General features: G+C 31.8%; 1 pseudogene; it reads left to right on the top strand.

Moving 5' to 3' along the window:
* Positions 1 to 2,817: 2,817 nt before the first annotated feature.
* Positions 2,818 to 2,936, top strand: LOC118609560 (annotated as a pseudogene).
* The last annotated feature ends 4,762 nt before the right edge of the window (positions 2,937 to 7,698 follow it).

Raw genomic sequence — 7,698 nt, 5'->3', positions numbered from 1 at the left:
AATTTTCATCTAAGATTTATTTCAAATCAGGCAGGTATAGAACTTATGACTATTAATATGTCAAATGCATTTATTTACCTGTATGTAAGATTGTGATATCTGTTTTAAATGTTTCAAGAAGATCTAAGAACTAATTTATACTTAATATCAGTATAAAAGCAAATTTGGGGGAGTAATTCATCTCCATTAGGTGGCAATAATTATAAACTAGATTTAAAGCATGAGAAAAATCCCTGGAAGTAAATTGTTTTAACGATTCTAATGGTTTAGACCTATTTAGGAATGAAAAAAGAAAGAAAAGAACATTCGAGATAAACATACATTGGGAATACATGAAATTTCTGACTACATTAAGGAGAAAAAAAAAGTTGATATTAAGAGCTTGAAATTAAGGTTATCAATATTTTTAATTCATTAATAGTCCTATTATTTTATAATTTTCTTTTGTCTTCTATCCCCTTCACATCTACTTCATAGGCACCCACTCTTGTTATTACATACCTATTTTGGAGGAGATGGGTAGATTAACGTTGCCCTTACAAAATATATGGGAACTAGAGCAAACTGTTTTGGGTGACAGAAACAAGGGTTAAAAATAAAGAGCTTTAGAAAATTTAACTCAGAGAACTTGTCCTTAAAGCTTAACATTTTAGCTAAATACTTTTTCAGATATGTATTTACAATTTACTTTGGCTTAAATTTTGAGATTAAGGTAAAATATTAGACTATTTTGTAAATTGTGGAATAGATACAGAAATTTTGCAATATTCCAACAATACATACCAAGAATATCAATTCTTATTTTTATTCTTTGATTTCATTTTCTCATTACAGAGACTTCCCCCGCATTACTATAGAATGAGGGTTTTATGCATACATTACCACAGTAATAACGCTGTTCCTTCAAGTCAACTTATTAGGATGTGTTGAAAAACACCAATTTAAAATTTTCATTATGCTAAAGTCTTGTTCTGTTTATGATTTTTTTCACTCAACATTGAGTTTTTGAAATCCATTAATTTTTATGTACCTAAGTTTATTTTATTTCCTCTGACTTTTTATATTAATACATTATGTACATATGTAGTATCCTTCAGTTATGATACCTATTTTGATATAGATAGAGGTTACCTCCGGTGATTTTATAATATGTAAAAATGTGAAATATAAGTTATAACTCCATTAGATGGGGAGCTTTGAAAGATATGTAATCCTGGTGACATAATTATTCTAGTGCTATTCCGACTTTTTTCCTATCAATTTATAGAACCACCTCAAAGGAAGTCTGGGGCTCATATTTTCCTGGTTCAGACACGGAGTGCTCATTCAGAGGGTACTGCCAGCATCAGCTTGTCCCAGGCATCAGAGTGGGACTTGGGCATTCTTGAGGAGAGCACTGCAAAACTTGTGTCTCCTGAGGTATAAGACCTGGGCAGGAAGAACACTTGCCAGGGTTTAAGAGAAGTTCTGTTCAGAAGGACCTCTTTTGACATCTATACTAGTGCAAATTCCCTTCATAGACTCTCATACAATTTTTTTTCTTTGTAATACTCTTCTAAGTTGTAATTTTATATTTGTTGCTGTAATTATTAAATTAAGAGCTTTCTGTGCTAATAGAATATGTTTCATGATGGCACAGACAATTTGTGTTTTGTTTTATTTCGTTTTTTTTAATTAAGTTTATTGGGGTAACATTGGTTAATATAATTATATAATTTTCAGATGTACATTATAATTTGACATCTGTATATTCAATTGTGTGTTTATTTTATTTCTTTATCATCTAGCTTAAACTAATGCACTGACAAACAATTCAAAATCTCTTCAGCTTAATAAAAAAAAAAAAATTGTTTCTCACTCATGTTAATACCCCTTGCAGGTTGAATTTGGCTTTGTTCCAAGTGTTCTTCATTTCCAAACACAAGCTGAAGAAGCAGTCTCTGTCTGTAATTATCCAGACTTATGACACATGGAAAAATAGACAGCAGAATCTCATAATGGCTTCTACAACTCTTGCTCAGAAGTGGCACATTTCATCGATACTCACATTTCATTGGTAAGACAAATCACATGAGTTCAATGGGAAGTTTAATCCTCCTATAACAGAGCTGATATAGAGAAGGAAATCTTTGATACCATCTAACAGGCTCTATCCTTATTCAAATTTAGTTTCCTCTTATAAGCAATGGCATCAGCTCCAAAGTTCAGAGCCTTGTGATGGCCTCCACATCTGATTTAAATGTGATTTCTCTAGACCTAAATTGATTGATTGACTGTTTGATTGATTGATATTGCTTATCTATGTTTAGGTCTCAGTATGCTTGGTTTGTAGTAGTTGCACATTAAGTACCAACCAGATGAATAAAAAATTCACAAAACAAGACAAAAAATTGTATGAACTATTATAAGCATTATAGAAAATCAAATAATGTGATCAATTAAGATTATTACTTTAGAGATGCCTGGAAATGTAAGATATGAGATGGTGACATTTCCAAAACATGTAGAAGATGAATAAAGCCATCGATGAACATTGTATATATGAGCCAAACCTGGTGGAGAATCTGAAGGAAAACAATTTGTTTTTTTTGTGAAAGAATCATAGTTTACAGCAGCTAATATGTTTTAAAATTGTATATATAAAAAACAATTTTTTAAATATTTTGAAAAAGTAGATTGAAATATATTTTATCTAATTCATATGATATTTGATGTACAATAACTTAACTGAAACTAAGGCTACTCATGTTTCCCTCAGAATCTCTGTTCTTGTATCAAAAACACAGAAGAATCTTCTCATTAAAAGTGACACTGGCAGTCTACGGCCATGATATTCTGAATAAGCCTGATCCCATCTGATCTCAGAAGCTAAGCAGGGTCGGGCTTGGTTAGTATTTGGATGGTAGACCACCTAGGAAGACCAGGTGCTGTAGGCATAAAAAATAAAAAATAAAAAAAATAATAAAAAAATAAATAAGAGATGTTAAGCTGACAATGTCTGTGCAATCTGTGAGGTCAACCAAGTTGCCTTGCCTAAAAAAAAAAAAAAAATGACACTGGCAACAGCAAACTTACAAAAAGAAAAGTGTTCTGGCTTTACCTGCTGCAGAATGATTTATGATCATGTCCTTAAAGTGTCTACCCAAAGCATTAAACTGATTAAGGGTTCCGAGATCACAAAATTAAGAAGTTAAAGGAATGAGAGAAGAATTCAAGGGAAATAGTAGAATCTTATTTTATGTCTCTATTGACCCTCTCTAAATTTCTGCTCAATTCTTCCTTAGTCTTTCTGATATTTTTGTCTACACACCTAAATTAAGCAACTGTCTATAAATTAAATCCATTTTCACATGAAGGGGAAAAAATGCTGAATATATCATATGTGAGTTTAAATATAAGCTTTTAAACTTTAAGTCTTTATTCCTCTCCTGTGAATAGTAATCAAGCAGCTATAATAAAGTAACATCAATAAGTACTTAAATGATTTGTATGCTCTCATGTCTGTTGGTGTATTTCCTCTACCTGATTCAACATTCAACAAACATGTTAGGTACTTGCTATTAGTAATTCCTTGTGTTGTGTGTCAAGTTTTTTATTGAGAAATATGTAAATGAAATAAATTCTGTACTCACAGTGTTCTAAGCCTCTACCATGTAGTGGATATGAAACCTTGTGCAACCCTTTTTGTGCTTCGGTTTTCTTACTTGTTATACTGGTGTGTGAACAAATCTATCAGTCAGGATTGTTATTAGGAAAAATGAATAAATGGATGTTTGTATGGAACAGCACCCAAATGTTAGCTTTATTAATATTACAAAATTACAATATAGTGAGATTAACTGATGTAGTGTAGTAGATATCAATCTTGATGGTCTGTGAAGCAGGATTTAATTCTCTTTTAGAATGAGCCTTCCTGGGAAAAGTAATTTTTGAGCTGACTATTGAAGAAAGAGTGGTCATTAACCAGATTGGCAAAGCAGAAGAAGGACAGTCTAGAAAGAGAACATTTGTTACGGAAAAGGTATGCCACAGAATACAGCATTTTGAAAATTGCAAATCATTGTGCATAGCTAAAACCAAAGTTTCAGGAGGAAAGCTTCTGGAAATAGTGCTAGAAAATATTTCTCACAGCCAGATAAGAAAGTACTAGTATAGGTTAGGTTTTTAATCATAGCTTTTATTATTTTACCTATAAATAGAGAATAGTATATCACTGTAGAAAAATTGTGTATGATATTGTATAATGTGGGCATCAAAGATAAAATTATTAAGATGATAATTTAGGGTGCTATTATTATACAACTATAGGTAAGAACAATGTGGACTTACACTAATGTAAAAAAAATCACTGGAATGAAAGAAATATATATGAAAAAGATTTTGGAAATAGGATTAAAGGCAAGGGTAGTTAGGGGAAAATACTCACTTATCAAGAAATAGCAGAACAATAGATTTTCTTTCAACCATCTCTAATGCAACCAAAAACGAAGGGACCTAGAAAAGTGTGGCATCATGACAACCATGGAAAACACAGAGTATCAAGAAGGAGGGTATCATCAGCAATGCAATATTCTACCGAGTGTGAAAAAAAAAAGGATAGAGCAAATTGAAACTGGTCTATAGACTTTTGAATGTGCGACAGTATTAATAACCTTTCTTAGAGATGTTCCAATGAGATGATCATAACCAAAATATTTTATTACATTTAAATATAAATGGGAAGCAGTGACCTAACAATGTGATCATAAATAACAAAACAAATTAACAATGAAGCAACTACTCAAAGCAAGAAAGACATAGTGTTTTCCACAGAGAAACTGGAGCAAATAAATGAAAAACATATACGTGTATACATATATGTGTGTGTGTGTGTATGTATGTGTATACATACTAATGTTCAGAAAGAATAGAGGACCATTAAAAGAGTGAGACCATGAGGCCACAAAGAGAAATGCGTTTAGAATACTGAAGAAGGGATCATCCTTTCCACTGAGGAAAGTAAAACTGGAGCGAGGATGGGAAGAATGTATATACATATATAGGTAAGTGCAGAACAATAAAGATGATTAGATCTCTATTTCTCTATTCTTTCCATAAAGACAAGTAATTAGCTGAAAGTCATGGAGGCAGAGCAATAGCACAGTTAAGAGTTCAGAACTTTAAAATGGTAGAAATATTTAGAATAGCTTAATCTGAGTTAATCTAAAACAACAATAATCAGAAACAAATAAGCATGTATCCAGTTGGTATTTTAAATTCCAGAGATTCCTTAAAACCATAAAATAAAACTGGTTTCAAACAGCTTGTGTATTAATTGTTAAATTTCTTTTTCAGGTTATGATTCACTGGGTGGGGTAGTATGCAGAGGAAGAAAGGCAATGTGGGTTATATTGATCAGCAATTATAATTTTTAGGTCTCAGATGTCAGAAAGGGATAAAAAGTTGAGACTCTTAAAGAATGTCATGAGGTCTTTGGCTTTGATAAGGGAGTGATGCAAGAGGGAACTGATAGCCTTGAATAAAATCAATTTAGTTACAAGATTAATGATCTCAATGAAGACAAGATCATTAAAGATCTCAGTGAAAAGCTGTCTTCATAAAGACAATGGAGTAAAAGTTCAGAAGGTGAGACATTTGAGTTTACCTTTTCAGAGGTGGATCAGTCCGAGGAGATGACCAGATCCATCGAAATATGCAAGGGAATAGGTTTGCACAATGCAGTGAAAATGAAAGCCATTGACACCTAATGGTAAATTAATTCTTTTTAGTCTTCACACTGTAACCTAGTTTTATCTCAATATCAGCTCCTATGACTTATTCTTCCAAAAATCTTCACAGAACCATAACAAAGTAGAATAGCCAACTTTGAAATTGAAATCAATTTAGAATAATAATGAGAATTATGAGAAACTTGACTCCTAAACATATTAGCCATACTTAGCAAGTCATTGGCTTCACTTAGCCTCAATTGCTTTAATTTTAAAAGTTATGTTCATAAATATTTTATTAAATTATTATAAGAGTAAAGTTAGATAAATGTTAAAAAAAACTATGCATCCTATATTAATGTTCACAAATGTTAGGTATGATTTTATTTATCATCATCATGATCATGATCATGATCATCATCATCAGTATTACTCATAGTTGGAGTATCTATACAAAATAAACACAGATATTCAAAATATAGGCTGAGACTAATCAGCCTCTTCTCCACTCAGAAACTGTGAATTTACTAAAACTTGTTAACAGATTATCATGGAACAAAACTTGGAACTGTTTTCTTTTGAAATCTGCCTGCATGCTAATGGAAATTTGTTTTTTTTTTCTTATAAAAAAATAAAACAAATGTATGTAAAATTTTATTTTATTGGCAATTTCTTTTAGTTAATAGTGATTGACTATTGATCTTATTTGTAACAAGTATAGTGAAAAGCAGTCAATTATCACTATTTAGACCAGTTTGAGATTGTGTTTAGCTGCATGTAATAGAAATATCAAAGAAAACATCCAAAGGTTAATAGCCCAGAGCTGCAACAGAGGCTCCATGGTGTCACTGATGTCCGAGGCTCACTCTACTTTTCTACTTCACCATTTTTAGCAGGTCACCTTGCTAAAATAGTGGTTGCAAAATAGTGCTATACCTTTGGATTAATGTTTGCAATACATACCAGAATGTATACAGGGATAAATAAGCAACAAAGAGAAATAAGTGATACTTATTTTCTCAGAATTCCTAGCCAATTCCTCTGCATCAGGACAGGACTAACATATAAAGCTGGAGAATGCTTCCAGCTGGGCATTTTGTTACCTGAGACATAATGAGGACTTTGGGAATAAGGATGTAGAAGAGACTAGATATTGGTAGGCAAACATCTAGTCAGCCTTAATAATGTATATGCATTTTGAACTTATGATGACCAAAAAGGGAAAGGTACATAAAATATACATAATCACTGAGTTATAAATACATTTAAAAGTTTTATGACTATTGAGTGGTTTGTAATCAATACTAAGTAGTAATTTGTTATTAATATACTTTTAATATTCTAATATTTTGAATAAAGTGATGTTGCCAAAAATAAAATTGAGATTTGTGTGCTTATCAGTTTTGAAACTTCTGAATAAAGGCTCAGAACTTCAGCAAATGCTGTTACCTTATATTGCTTGTCTTTAAATATAGCTTTGACTTTCACTGTTTGATGCAATTACTTTCAATGTAGAAATATACAAAATGAATGTTCCTTTTGTCACTGAAATATTTCAGTGATACACATGCTAAAGGATATCAAAATGGCTGCTGTTAATGGACCTAAGAAAATACTTGCAGTCAACCAATGTCAGGTTCTTTTAATAAATATTGTTGTTTTCTGACTCCTAGGGACAGGTAGTGGATGTATACAACTCGTTTCCAATCTTGCCACCATGGGACATGTTACAAAGAAAGTAAGCCTCAGACTGGATTCTGATAAACATACTAATATTATTACCAAGTAGATACAAAAATGATTATGTAATTTATTTAATAATGTTGGTGCTTGTTCTTTTTCAGGCATTATATAAGCACCTTGAAACTTTCAGTTCACTCTAAGGCAGATAAAATGTTAAACAGAATGAGCCCGACTTCTTGGATAAGGAATCAGAGTCTGGTTAAGAAAGAGATTGAGATGAGAGAGGAAAGAGAGAGAGTAGAGGAGA

The sequence above is a fragment of the Rousettus aegyptiacus genome, unplaced genomic scaffold (assembly GCF_014176215.1).
Source record: "Rousettus aegyptiacus isolate mRouAeg1 unplaced genomic scaffold, mRouAeg1.p scaffold_m13_p_11, whole genome shotgun sequence".
NCBI lineage: Eukaryota > Metazoa > Chordata > Mammalia > Chiroptera > Pteropodidae > Rousettus > Rousettus aegyptiacus.
The sequence above is the reverse complement of the archived record's forward strand: the minus strand, read 5'-3'. Positions and strand labels throughout refer to the sequence as shown.